A 16,117-nucleotide genomic window follows, 5' to 3' on the forward strand; every position below is an offset into this window, starting at 1 on the left:
CCAGAAAACAACAGGACATGTATATTTGGAATTCATGTTAGCATCTGTCAAGTTTTGGTTTCAGTTTCAAGGACTTTTAGTTTTTGTTTCCTGTTTTCTTCCTGCTTTCCCTTTTGTTGGCATACATTGCTTCCGAAATCGAATACAGTACGCCAAGAGAGTAACATGTCCGAATTCAGAGGCTGCATCCGAAAACTTAGGCAACTGATAGGAATAGGAAATGATTCTGCATGCAGGCCCTCAATCTTGATAATTTTAATATCAAATACATTATTCAGACAATAGATCAATAACTTTCTAATTAGCTTGTGTCGTTTGCATTCTGGTTACCATATCCTGCTTTCAATTTACCCTCATTTTATCTCCATTAAAATGCCGCCATTGAGCGTTTGTCCACCTCCACATCAGCGAGTCTGAAATAAAGGGCGGTGGAAACTCACTCCAGCAGTTCTGCTCCGTATTACTTACATTATTTGCATTTGATTATGGAAGATTCTCAGAGCAGCTCAATGAGCGGTCAGTGATGTGTACCCGAAGAGCAGGAACCCGAAGAACAGACATCATTGTTCACTCTTACAGCCAGAGACGGTTGTTCTTCAATGTGTGTGTGTGTGTGTTTTGTGTGGATATCAGGATGTATTTCCCTGTGTCGCTGCGGCGTCCCTCGGCTGCTTTCTGGTTACCTGGTGCTTTCGGTTTCCTCTGAGGACATCTAAAGGTGAAAGTGGAGCGCTACAAATACGGACGAGATTGTGAGGTTGTGATGTCTACAGGCAACAGAAAAGTATTTGAAAACAGACCTGATGTTTAACTGCACATCAGAACAGGAATTTGGGAGGCGGAGTAACTCCCCCATGGGTCATCTCAGCGTCATTTCAGCTTGGCAATGTTCTCTCAAAGATATGAACAAACTGTAGATTGATTTTTGTTCAAGGGGCACTTCAGCGCTGGGAAGATGAACGTGTATTTAAACGGTGTCATTTATGTAGTAGAAATGTGATATAATTTTTTAATTTTGGTGCCTTCTAGACTGAGAAAAGACAGAAAATGTATTTTTGTCTCATGTGGATGAAAGACAAAAACTACAAGCCCTACGAGGCCACTCCCAACACCGCCCCCACCGTTGTTTTGATCTTCATAATAATACAATAATTTCGTTCAGTTAGAGAATAAACACTCCTTATATACACCCACACACACACACACACACACTTACACACAGACATTCCCACATACTCATTAAACCCCCCCCCCCCCAACCCCGCAAGGCCACGACTTCTACATTCCCAGATCCACCATCCGTACTCAACTCCCAACCCCCCACAATCCCGCCCCCCCTTCTGTTTCTTCACTCCTGTCACTTATTTTATTCTCGTCATTTAATTTCTGTCATTTCATATCTATAGTCAACCTGTATGAAATAACACTCAGCCTCTATACCTGTTGTTAATGTTATTTCATGTCAAGATAATATTCTAATATTATGTCTAGTACTCGTGTCTATTGTATTGTTGTAGTTTGTTTGTAACTTCATTCTTGTATACAATAAAAAAAAAAAAAAGAGAATAAACACTACAATTAAAAACTGAACGCGTCTTTTCAATAAAGTGTGAGTGAGCCGAACGAAAGTCACAGGACAAACGCAGCAGGAGCACGAGAGGGAAGAGCGGAGCAGAGCTGAGGTAACGTTAAGCGCGGCTGTCATTCTCAGCGCGTGTCCAGTCTGGCGCGTTTTCTGATCGCATATGGAAGCTAAACTTCCATAGGAATTAATTGAAAAGTTGAAACACTCACTTTGCTCCGCACCGCTCCGTTATGAATGCTCAAGGCCGATCCGAGTGCATTTACATTCTGTGCGTGAGATCTCTCCCCTGTGGGCGGGTTGAAAACATGCGCAACAGCACCTTCTACTGGCCGTAGTTTTTAGCCTCTGGCCAAAAAATCCTAGGATGACGCAAAATGACGATAATTGCGTCATCGGAGGATTTTTTTTCCAGAAATAAAATGCATAATTCTCTCGTCTCAGGGGGATATGAGGGAGGAAAGTACCATAATTCAAATATACTGAGGGGTTTCTACTGATACAAAGCTTAATGCTAAATCACTGAAGTTACCCTTTAAGGGCGTTTTTGCCGGGGAAATCAAAAGGATGTGATGTTTACGCACGCTCCAGAGAGCTTATAATACATGAAAATGAATGCTAAAAGAGCTATTCTGTACTGTAATGTCAATGTGTCATGCAAAGAAAATGGATTAATTCAAACTCACATAACCAAATATACTGTATATATAATCGTAAAAGTGTGATTTGAATGACCTCATCTGTCGACGAGCTGGTGCAAACATATCCACATCGCTACGATCAGATGCTTTCTTAACTGCTGTTTTCTCATCGCTGTCATTTTTGTTGAGCATTTTTGTTAGAGAGGAAAGCGTACGGCATGTTTACATATTCATATAAATGTCACTTTTAGCAGTGTGTAAAGCGTCAAGATGTTCATTAAAGGGTTAGTTCACCCAAAAATGAAAATTCTGTCATTAATTACTCACCCTCATGTCGTTCGACACCCGTAAGACCTCCGTTCATATTCGGAACAGAAATGAAGATATTTTTGTTGAAAGCTGATGGCTGAGAAAGGCTTCAGATAGGCCTCCATTGGCATTCAGTACATTAATCCTCCCAAGACCCATAAAAGGCACTTAAAACGTTGTTACAAAGTCCATCTCACCACAGTGACTCTACAATAATTTTACGATGCAACGACAATAGTTTTTGTGCGCAAAAAAAAATCTAAATAACACCTTAATCCAACTTGTTCTTGTCTTCCGTGTGTGCCTCCACGACGCATGCGTGAGAATATGACGCAGATCCGGCGTTCGGACACATGACCCAGAAGGGATTTGTTTACAAGCAGAGGAAGACGCGCGTATCTAAGCTGTTGAATTCTACATTGATCGTGCTTTAGGTCTCGGCGTAGTGCTCAAAATGGGGTTAAAGTGTGCATTTCATGGATTCCCGAACCCAGGCGCTACGTCATATTCTCGCGCATGCGTCGTGGAGGCACACACGGAAGACAAGAAGAGGTTGAATAAAGTCGTTATTTAGATTTTTTTTTGCGCACAAAAACTATTGTAGTCGCATCGTAAAATTATTGTAGAGTCACTGTGGTGAGATGGACTTTGTAACGACGTTTTAAGTGCCTTTTATGCATTATGGGCCCTATTTTAACGATCCGAGTCATTGGTCTGAAGCACATAGCGCAGGTGCACTTAGGGAGTGTCCAAATCTACTTTTGCTAGTTTAACGGCGGGAAAAAAAAACGGTCTGCGTGCCATGCGCATGGCCCAAAAGGGTTGTACCTCATCTCTTAATGAGTCATGGGTGTGTTTTGGGCGTAACATGCAATAAACCAATCAGAGTCTCATCTCCCATTCCCTTTAAAAGCCAGTTGCACTTGCACCATGGCGGATTCGCTATTTACATGGTGAATTTGAGTGAAAAGACTGAATGCTTCTCCAGAGAGGAATCCTTTTATTTTAATTATAAAAAAATGTTTGTGTGCTGCTGCGCGTGCGTCCCTGTGTGTGTAATAAGCAGAGTGTACGTGCACCCACCTATAGGCGTATATTACTAACACGCCCTTCAGATAACACAAAAAATACTGCGCAGTCGTTTTCAGTTCCTCAAAATAGCAACAAGTCAACAATGCGCCTGAACACACCTCGTTTTCAGACCAGCACACCCATGGGCGCACAGATGGGCGCGAGTGCATTTGCGATTTAACCCTCTGGGGTTCTTCGGGTCAAATTATTTTTTTAAATCGTAGCTTCATCGGAATGGTCCGAAACTTGGTGACTTTATTGGTACTTGGTATATGAACACCCAAAAAAATTGGGGACAGGATTTGAAAAGTCTAAGTGGTCGTAAAAAAAAGTGTCACACTCAGGGTCTTCAGGTCAAAAATGACCCCCATAGGAAATTAATGGGAAATTGGCAAAAATATGAAAATACAGAGTTTTTTTGTGCATACAATCTACAAATCAGCCAGGATGCAGAAAAAAAGGACTCAACAGTGAAGGGGGGAATCTCTAAAACATCAAGAGTGCAAAACAGACAAAAAAAACTCACACACACACACTTATACACACAAAAACACACAAATGAACGCTGCCATTCCAAAAGCTAATTGGGTCATTTTTGACCCGAAGAACCCCAGAGGGTTAAACAACGTGGCGCTGGACGTGAAAATGATAACTGCGTCGGGCTGAAACTAGTAAAAAAACGACATTTGCTGTATGATAGGGCCCTACGTGTCCAGGAATGTGAGAATGAGCAATACTTTGTTGGTTGCAGTTCACTTATTGGCCACTGTCGGCGTTAATAACAAGGGTTTTCTGAATTCTACATATAGCCCTTTTAGAAACCATTAAAACATTTCTTATTTTAAATGTTCAATAATGTTCAAAAATAACATTTGTATAACTTAATGGAAACATTAGCAAAGCATTTTTTGTTGGGATCACACAGACATTTCGAAGAGCAAATGGTGCTTCCTGTCATTATGCACTAAGCACACAAAAAAAAATAAGTCTTGTCTAAGTTACGAGATGTCATTGGAGCATTAACTCCCAGTGCCAAGATTCCTCTGGCTCAGCGGTCTTGCAGTGTCACTCATTAATGTCTCAGGGGTCTGTGCAGCGTCTTCATCCAGTCTTCGTCCTTTTCCATATTCTGCTTTACTAAAAGCTAAGGGAGAGTGGGAATTTGAACGCAAAGGCTTTTTCCTATTAAACCGTCCGACTTTTGTCAGCTCACTCACTTTTGTCAGTTGCTGTTTGAGCAACTTCTGTGAGATGGAGAGAAGAGAAACTAGACGGAGGAAATTATTTATAAATGTGTGTCCACTGTGGACATGAAGAGAGGTTTTGCTGGTTTTTCAGGTGCTGCATTAATTTAGCCTCTTTTAACCCATTTTAGGGTGTAGAGGGATGATATGAAGGAAGCAGTCATGTGCATGCTAGGCAGCAGGTTTTACCGCTCTGTTTGGGACAGTTGTGGAAAATAGCTTTTGGCTTTATTCTTTGTCGTACAAAACATACTTAAACATGTCAATCTGCCTATAGAACCGGGCTTCCCCACCTTTTTTTGCTCAGCCAAACCTAAAACAAGTACCCTATACAATTTTAAGTAACTTTAATAAATAATTATTATTATTTATTCTTTATTTTGTCAATGATAATTATAAATAAATCATTATATTTAGAAATTATTTATATAATTATTATTTATATTATTTATATAAGTCATAGGGACATTTTATTTATTTAATAAAACGTCCCCATGACTTACTACTGATCTAATTCACAGTATCTGATGGATATTAGCCTCTTTCTGTCCAAATAAATAAATGTATATATTTATTTATTTGGACCAAAAGAGGGTAATATCCATCAGATACTGTGAATTAGATTTGTCTCTGTATGCAATTACATCTATATTGATCATTCTAATATCAAACATTATTCAGAAAATAACTTTCTAATTTGCTTGTGCAATGTGTATCCTGGCTCCCATATCCTGCTCTCATTAGTCTCCTATGAAAAATGTTTATGTTACTGCTGGGAATAACTAAATTCTTTCCCACCGGCTTTAAATGTGCAACAGGAACATCTATAGGTGTATTCTTATTGCAGAATAGTTACATGCTTGTGCTAACTTGCAGCTATTGGCTCAAAATGAGACCCAACCACCCAAACATACACTTTCACTGGTAGGAAGTGTGATTGCCTGATTACTTTCCATATTAGTCTTTTTTTGTCTTTCTCTGTTTATGTCTGGCGTCATATCCACGTCTCATTCAACTGTGTGTGTGTCGTTGCACCCATTTTAAGAGCAGGGCATTGTTTGCACGAGGAGGACTGGAACCTCCCTGAGCTTATGATTTTTACGTGCTTTGTGTGGTTAAGCACACAGGACAAAATTCACAATGAAACCATTAATCAAATACATAGTCTGCATTAGTTCCCATGCTTTGTTTATGAGTCCGTAGGGACGGACAGGCAAAGCGTATGTGTGTACAAGTGCAATCGAAAGAACTATTTTAGCCTCCGAAAGAAAAAAAGAAAAATCATTTGGAAGGTCACACGCCAAGTGACCTTTTAATAATTGATTTTTATCAGACTATTAAATTTCCATTTGCTGAATGCATGGGTGAAGCTCTTAATGTGTATATGACCTTTCCTGTAGATGACTCACTGAGTGGGCACGTCCTCTTGATTATAGTTATTATTACCCCAGAGAACAACCTTGTCTGCACTTGTCTGCTCTTTACATTGACATGTTATGATTGTGTTTGCGTAGCTGAGTGACATGTAACTTCGGTTATACAAAGAGAAAGTTAATGAATCAGAAATTGAGCGAGTGAAAGCGATCCAACTTCACTGACCAATCAACACGGAGACCAGAAAAAGTCCAGAAATTCTTGAAATCTTTGAGTGAACTCATAAAAGTTAACAAAATCAACTTAATAAAAAGGACCTATTTTGCTTTTTGATTAACTTTCTTTACGCGTGAGATTTCTGAAACACGCTCAAAGTGGTTGACCAATCACGACACACTAGTCCTGCCAACCAATCAGAGCACACTGCGTTTCGGATGAAGGGACTTCATAGAGACTGGTGTCATGAGAAATAGAGTTTGTGTTCGCTACTATGAAACTTGTTGGTCACTGCTGTAAGAGATCGATATTAGGCATGGTAAATCAAGAAAATGAGATTTAAACAATAAGACTAACTGTGTTGTATGGAAGCCCTGAACCGCAAAGTAAAAAAAAAAAAAATCTAGAATTTCGAGATTAAAGTCGAAATATTTCGCGATTAAAGTCTCGAGAAAGTCTTCAAGATTAAAGTAAAAAAATCAAGAATAGCACTTATCATTCTATTCATTTTCTGTCTGTCTAATAAAAAAAATTCTGTTCTGTGCTAGATTAACTGAGATTTGTTACAGCACTTGCATATTGTTGCCCTTGACTGTTCTAGTTGCTTCTATTGCTCTCATTTGTAAGTCGCTTTGAATAAAAGCGTCTGCTAAATGACTATATGTAAATGTAAAAATATTTTGAGAATAAAGTCGAAATATTTCGAGATTAAAATTACAAACGCAGCCTCATTGACGGAACACACACACTACAGCGCTGCAGCTGCTAGTGTATTTGAACAGGGGGCTGAAAACTTTCATCATTTGGATTATTCCAATCCAAAATGAGATGATCATGTGAGCCTTATGTATAGTGTAACTTCGAGGGTTGAAGCCGCAGGGCGCTCTCACACAGAACGTCAAAAACAGTCTCGTAGAAGTAATGATTTATGACGTTCCAGTAGGCAAAATGGAAAAAAATCATCCAGCTAAGTTCAATAAAAAGAAGAAACCTATTGACTGATGAAACATGAGGACAATTAACACATGATGTGATCATATATGTTTTATGTGTGTTTTTCAAGCCATCTTGGCGTATTTCCATATTTATATGAATATTGCAATGTTAATTGCCATATCCTTTATTACAGTATAGAAACAATTATTCTGTGATAATTGTTTTAATCGCACAAAATCCATGATGAAATCTGGATGTCTTGATTTATTATAATTAATAATATAATTTGTACTACGTTTTATTGAACTTAGCTGGATGATTTTTTCAATTTACTGGAACGTCATAAATCATATTAATAATCATAAAAGCAGATATTAATGTATAAGATAATAGTGATAACATTTCATTTTTTATTCTTCTTGAGCAGGCTCGCAGTTTGAAAGTTTTGAAAGATCTTTTTCATGAACGTTAAGATAACCTGAACACTACGTTTTATATTTAAATTTTATCTCTTGTTTGGTGATATTTACTGTACGAAAATATTTCAACTTTAATCTCGAAATATTTCGACTTTAATCTCGAAATATTTTGACTTTAATCTCGAAATTCTAGTTTTTTTTTTATAACTGTTCTAGTGGTTTTTGGTTATCTCAATTAAAAAAAATCTTACATATTGTGCCTTTAAATGGTAATTATAACACATTTTAAAAGATATAAATGATATTATTTTGCAGGAATTGTAATCAAGTGCTAAAAATACTACCCATTAAAAGTCTGTTGAACCAATGGGATCACTCGGGGTCCTAAAGGAGACCCGATTTCTCATAACACTAGAACTAATGCTGCCTTCACATGTCCTACTTCTGAAGCCGTGATTACGAGCTTGTCGTGTTTAAGTGCTTTGTTGTCAGAAAGAATAGGAATCGCTGTGAATAAAACAAATATGCTTTAAATGATTATTCATATACAATATATTACCAAAAGTATTGGGACACCCCTCAAAATCATTGAATTCAGGTGTTCCTATCACTTCCATGGCCACAGGTGTATAAAATCAAGCACTTAGACATGCAGCTTCTACAAACATTTATGAAAGAACGGGTCGCTCTCAGGAGTGAATTCAAGCGTGGTACCATGATAGGTTGCCACCTGTGCAATAAGTCCATTTGTGAAACACTATTAAATATTCCCCGGTCAACTGTTAATGGTATTATAACAAAGTGGAAGCAATTGGGAACAACAACTCAGCCACGAAGTGGTAGGCCACGTAAAATCACAGAGCTGGGTCAGCGCATTCATCAATTGCTACAGGCCTCCAAACTTCATGTGGCCTTCAGATTAGCTCAAGAACAGTGTGTAGAGCTTCATGGAATGGGTTTCCATGGCCGAGCAGCTCATCCAAGTCTAACATCACCAAGAGCAATGAAAAGCGTCGGATGCAGTGGGGTAAAGCACGCCGCCACTGGAGTGGAGTGACGAATCCCGCTTCTCTGTCTGGAAATCCGATGGACGAGTTTGGGTTTGGTGGTTGCCAGGAGAACGGTACTTGTCTGACTGCATTGTGCCAAGTGTTTGGTGGAGGGGGGATTATGATGTGGGGTTGTTTTTCAGGGGTTGGGCTTAGCCCCCTTAGTTCCAGTGAAAGAAACTCTTAATGCTTCAGCATACCAAGACATTTTGGACAATTTCATGCACCCATCTTTGTGGGAAAAGTTTGGGGACTGCCCCTTCCTGTTCCAACATGACTGCGCACCAGTGCACAAAGCGTCGGTCCATAAAGACATGATGAGCGAGTTTGGTGTGGAGGAACTTGACTGGCCTGCACAGAGTCCTGACCTCAACCCGATAGAACACCTTTGGGATGAATTAGAGCGAGCTAGGCCTTCTCGTCCAACATCAGTGACTTACCTCACAAATGCGCTTCTAGAAGAATGGTCAGAAATTCCCATTAAACACACTCCTAAACCTTGTGGAAAGCCATCCCAGAAGAGCTGAAGCTGTTATAGCTGCAAAAGGATGGGCAAACTCCATATTAAAACCTACGGATTAAGAATGGGTTGTCATTAAACTTCATGTGCATGTAAAGGCAGGCGTCCCAAAAATGTGGGCAATATAGTGTATATATCCACTTTAACGACAAGACGATGTGGCTTTTGTGGGAAAAAAACTAATAAAGTATACCAGTCACAGCAGCATTCCTTCTCCCCTCCGCCAGGTTTAAAGATTATGGCACGCCCAACACGGGAATTCAGGTATCAGAATTATATGTTTCCCAGTGGTAAATTACGACTTGAAAGGGCGCTCATGTCTAATTTTCGACTAGGAGACTTGTATGTATGATAATTCTGATAGCATGAAGTCAGCATAAACAGAGCATTACAGACAGACTGGAAAGAGAGGTGCTGCAATAATGTAAACTAACTATTGTAATAAATCCCATAAGCAAAATCAAGACTTTGTAAAAGAGCATATATGGATTCTTTAAAATACATGCCTTTAAAATGTATTTTCTAACCCAATGGACTGAAAATACTAATCTAATTCCACCTGCTTTTGACTGGAAAAGCAAGTATCAAATCAATCGCAGTTCCTTTTTGATAACTGTGACGAGGCTTTTGAAATTATCCTTCCCAAATTTCCAGTTTCAATAGGAATGATGTGTTGTCAATGCGTTTTATTGGCTCTTTGAACTCTCTTGCACATCTGCTCAACTTTCTCACACACACAGATTGTGTAAGCCTCCACTTCCTCACAGAGTAATCCTGCCGGAAACGCAGAGGAAGTGTGATTACGCCCCGTCATGCATGCATGGATTATACCGTGTAGATTATGGCGCAGTTGTGCAGGAGCAGGGCGGAAGGGGACGTCAGCGTGGATACACACACATGTAGTCCCTGCTCCTGTATGACCGGGACAGATAAATAATCCATGTCTGAACTGATGGACACCGGATTGAGGGATTACTGTGGTATCACTCGGCCAGTTAATTAGAGATAAATGGAAGCATCTCCGCTTCAGAATAAAGTCATTACTCGGTCACTGGGTGGGACGGAAATGGGGTTTTCCACAGGAATTTCGAATAAATGGGAAAACAACTGTTACACTGCATCATCATGGCACATCCATTTAATGCAGGTCTTTTTTTATCTGTAGTCATATATATTTTACACAGTGGCATTTATTTTTCTTCATTGCTTTTTAAAAAAATATATTGTTAAAGGTACACTATAACTTTTTGCCCTCTAGCGGTTAAAACAAAACTGCATGCATTTTGTGGAAGAACATTGATTTGGTTTGGCTTTGGCTCTGCATGACTGTGTGGATGAATATATTTTTTTTTAGGATTCTGGAAATCTTAAAACGAACAAAAACAAGAAATATTGAAGATTCTGCCCTATTTCTAATAGGCCACTAATCGCAGGTAAAATGATGTGCCCATTACACTGACGGTCAGATGTTCTTGCTTCCATTAAAACACAAGCAACATTTGCAAATCATGCAGAAATTTGAATATTCATTTGTATCAGATTGATTTCTGTCCCCTGCTCGCTTAAAAACAACACCTAGGCGACCAGAAAAACAAACTCAGTCAATTGCATTTAATCGAAGGTGAATTTCATGCTTGTCCTTTGCTTTTGAGACAAATTGGCCCCTGAGGAAATCACTCGTTGAGTAAATATAAGCAGAACTCGGCACCGTGCCAGTCTCAACATGATCGTCTGCCCATTCGATCAGTAGACTAAATTCAGACCATCCCATAATCCTTTGGGAAATCTGCATCCAGCATTTTCTCAAGGTCGCAGAGATGCATAAATATTGCACAAATGACACTCGGGTTGTTTGAGTCTTTGGGAGATATTAAACACAATAAACTGGAGTTGAAAGAGTTTTAACGAGAATGTTTGATTTATGTGTCTTTTACTGTGGTAATTGTTTTTTCTAAACACTGCATCTTCACATCACCACATGTCTTGGCAAATGTTCATAACTCTCCTTATGGATTTATGAACAGTATTATGTTTTCTAAATCAACTGAAGAGGCACATTGGAGCCTGCTGAACACCACCACAATAAAACTCAGTCAATAACATATCTGTGTGGAAGACGAGATTGCCATGGTGATGACACATCCATGACTATGATCTATATCTAAATTCATAACCCTAATGCAATGATTGTACCAGCTCAGCATGATCTTTCCCAGCTCATTTTGTCAAAGAGGGTAAAAAACAAAGTACGAGTTTGCCATCTTTTCAAACGTCACTTATGTGGCGAAATGTGGGATGTGATTGTGATCTATAGCCTACTTGTCCCCTGCTGTGTTGGGGAAGTTTTTTATTATTTGTATAATATGACATTTCTTGTCACAATCAGTTCCTCAGCACAAGGGTATTTGAGAGGTAAAACTAGAACAACAGCGACATCTAGTGTTAAGCCATTTAAAAAAAAAAAGATAAAATAAAAAATTGCAATAAAAGCTCATTCAGAATCTCAGAAACCTTCTCCAGCTTTTTGCTTGCTCACATGTAGCTGAATTTATTATCCGAAGCATTCAAAATGAAACGCACGTACACAAAAAAAAGAGAAAGAAACACAATGGCCGCCAAATAGTTAGCTCTGATATAAACAATCGAGTGGGTACTCACCCAAGTTATCTGACTGACTTCTGCTGCAGTTATAATCCGTTTAGACCTTCGTATGGGTTCATGACTTCAGCCCCTGAAAGCATTTGGACCTGTAGCCACTTTGAAGCACGTGTCAATGTCGTTGTATTGGTATCAAACCAAAGGGGATTTCTTAAGGAAAGATTACACTTGTAAGCAAACAATTATTAATAAGGTTGTTTAAAAAAAAAAAAAAAAAAACGCCAAAGCTTGTAACGTTGTAAACTGTTGGTTGTTGGTGTTAGTGGGACATCAACGTGATTCTCTACACCTGTGAACTTAAAGGGATAGTTCACACAAAAGGGTAAATTCTGCTTACCCTCATGTCGTTTCAAACACGTGGGACTTTCGTTCAACCTCGGAAGACAAATGAAGATATTTTTGATGAAATATGAGAGAATTCTGTCCCTCCATTGACACCACTTCATAAAGAGATCATAAAACTAATCCATGACATCGCTTTATATGATGAACAGATTGCATTTAGGCTTTCATTCACATATAAACATTCACCAACTCATAAATTGTAGTAAACAGAAGCTCAAGCATATTCGCTTTCTCGCGCTTCAAGCAGGTTCGGTTGAGCTAAGCTTCTGTTTATGTTCACTGATCAATGTTTATAATGTGAATAATAGGCCTAAACGTGAACACAGCCGTGTGTGAATAAAACCCTAAAATGTATCTGTTCAACATATAAAGCGATCAAGTCTTTTCAGCAAATTTGGACTAAACTGCTCAATTCATATGGATTAGTTTTACTATCCCTTTATGAACTTTTTGTAGTGTCAACACAGAGAAAAAGGGTGTCAAAATTGTACATTTTAGGAGTAAAGTGAATGCCATCTCGATGGCAAAAAGGGTCCCGTTCACCCTGAATTCACCCTACAACAGTTTGTCACTTGGGCAGTACCCTTAAAAGGACATCTTTGTACATATTTTACCACAAAATAGTTTCATAGTAGTACCTTAAGGTACGTATTTGTACTATAAGGTACGAATATGCACCTTTTAAGAGTAAAAAAGGTACAAAAATGTCCTTTTAAGGGTACTGCCCAAGTGACAAACTGTTGTACTCATAATGGTACAATTTTGACACCCTTGTTCTCTGTGTGAATCTGTCTATGGAGGCACAGAAAGCTACAACCCCAAATCAGAAAAAGTTGGGACAGTATGGAAAACGCAAATAAAAAAAAAGAGAAGTGATTTCTAAATTTACTTTGACTTGTATTTTATTGCAGACAATATGAACACAAAATATTTCATGTTTTGTCTGGTCAACTTCATGTCATTTGTAAATATGCATCCTTTCCTGTCATTCAGACCTGCAACACATTTTCAAAAAAGTTGGGACAGTAAAGCATTTACCACTTTGTAATGTTGCCATTCCTTTTCACAACACTTAAAAGACGTTTAGGGATTGAAGACAGCAAGTGATGAAGTGTTTCAGGTGTTATTTTGTCCCATTCTTCCTGCAAACAAGTCTTAAGGTGGGCAACAGTACGGGGTCTTCGTTGTCGCATTTTGCGCTTCAAAATTCTCTATTGGAGACAGGTCGGGACTGCAGGCAGGCCAGTCAAGTACCCGTACCCTCTTCCTCCGCAACCAGGACTTTGTAATGTGTGCAGATTGTGGTTTTGCATTGTCTTGTTGAAATATGCATGGACGTCCCTGGAAAAGATGTCTTCTTGAAGGCAGCATATTATGCTCCAAAATCTCTATGTACTTTTCAGCATTAATGGTGCCTTCAGAGAAGTGCAAGTTACCTTTGCCAAGGGCACTGACACAATCCTATACCATGAACGACCCTGGCTTTTGGACTTGTTGCTGGTAACAGTCTGGATGATCCTTTTCTTCTTTGGTCCGGAGCACACGGCGTCCATTCCTCCCAAAAAATACCTGAAATACTGATTTATCTGACCACAGTACACGTTTCCACTGTGTGATGGTCCATCCCAGATGCCTCCGAGCCCAGAGAAGTCGACGGCGCTTCTGGACACTGTTAACATAGGGCTTCCTTTTGGCACAGTACAGTTTTAACTGGCATTTGTGGATGTAACTACGTATTGTGGTACTTGACAAAGGTTTGCCAAAGTAGTCCTGAGCCCATGTAGTGATATCGCTTATAGATGAATGACGATTCTTGATGCAGTGCCGCCTGAGGAATCAGAGATCACGGTTGTTCAGCTTAGGCTTGCGCCCTTGTCCTTTACGCACTGAAATTCCTCCAGATTCCTTGAATCTTTTAATTATGTTATGCACTGTTGAATGTGAAATATACAAATCTCTTCCTATCTTTCTTTGAGGATCATTGTTTTTAAACATTTCAATAATTTTCTCACGTATTTGTTGGCAAACTGGCGATCCTCGGCCCATCTTTGCTCCTAAAGGATTAGACCTTTCTTGGATGCTGCTTTTGTACCAAATCATAATTACAATCACCTGTTGACATCAACTGTTTCAAATCACATCATTATTTAACCATTTTACCTCATTACTAGCCCTAAATTGCTCCTGTCCCAACTTTTTTTGAAATGTGTTGCAGATCTGAATGACAGCAAAGGATGCATATTTAAAAATGACATGAAGTTGACCAGACAAAACATGAAATATTTTGTGTTCATATTGTCTGCAATGAAATACAAGTCAAAGTAAATTTAGAAATCACTTCTCTTTTTTTTTTATTTGCGTTTTCCATACTGTGCCAACTTTTTCTGATTTGGGGTTGTATCAGATTTCATCAAAAAGATCATCATTTGTGTCCCATCTTAGGGGTTTGGAACGACATGAAGGTGAGTAATTAATTACCAAAAAATTACTTTATGCATCCTCTAAAAGTCACCAAAACACAAGATGATTAAAATACATCAAACTAAAATTTAAGTAAAGCAAGTTATTTAATTTGCGAGATGTATTAACCTTGCTATATTTTTGGAATTTTTTTTGTTAGAAATTTCACAAAGACTGTTTTCTCACAAGAGGATGGTGGAGTTAACCAAAGTACCAAACCAAATGTAACGGTTCATAAAAACAACTATTTCTTTGAAGTGCTCATTTGCCATTCAAGCATGAAAGTATACCAAACAGGAACTTGCTGTTCATTGAGATCTCAAAACACTGATGCAACACTGAAGCCACAGGAGAGCGCAATTAACTCAATATCACCATGAAGTTAAAATTTTTATTTTTTGCAATATCATAGTGTTGGGTATATTACTAATTAATAACTAACTACTAATTACGTCTTCAACAGAGTTATTAGATGACTGTGCTAATTACTCTCTAAAAAAGTATTGCATTACTTGTTACTTTCTAAATCCCATCAACCTTGAACAGTTGAACAATACAAGGATAGACATGAAACTGCTCTTTTAATTCTTTCAAATAAATAATATGAATAAATTATTCTTGAACTGACCAAAGTATTATAAAGGGAGGTTACATTAAAAACATACATTTTAACTATTACTTTATATAGAGTTGTTCTATAGCCTATACAGTATTTAATGCAATTACATCAGAAGTAACTGTAATTAAATTACAGAAAAAATAGTAATAAAAGAGTAATCCCTTACTTTACTTTTACATGGGGAAAAAGTTCATTAAATTACAGTAATTCATTTCTTAGTAATGACTTACACCCAACATTGATTATGAATGATTTATCCGTGTACGTAATGTTTTTTTTAAATTCACGAGCCTCGTAGTCTTTAAATCAATATAACCTTTTTTCCCCATCTCTTTTCTCAGATGATGTGTTTACTGGTGTGAGGGCGGAGCAACCTGTCACTCACATGAGAGCAACCAATAGCAAACCACAACCATCCAATCAAATCCCCATAGAAAAAAATCACGCCCTACTTTTTTTTCTTCATTTTATTATTTTTTATTTTTTGTTGATCAAGAAGCTAACTTCCATTTCATGCCGACTTTAAAGGTGCAGTAAGCAATTTCTGAGAAACGCTGTTGAAAGTGGATTGGACTGAGCACCAAAACACACATGTAGACAATCAGCAGTTAGGGGCGTGTCCACCCATAAGGGGGGAGGTGCCTGTCCAGCATATCATGTTTGTGAAATTGGGG

Source organism: Gobio gobio (genome assembly GCF_949357685.1).
Source record: "Gobio gobio genome assembly, chromosome: 5".
Classification (NCBI taxonomy): domain Eukaryota; kingdom Metazoa; phylum Chordata; class Actinopteri; order Cypriniformes; family Gobionidae; genus Gobio; species Gobio gobio.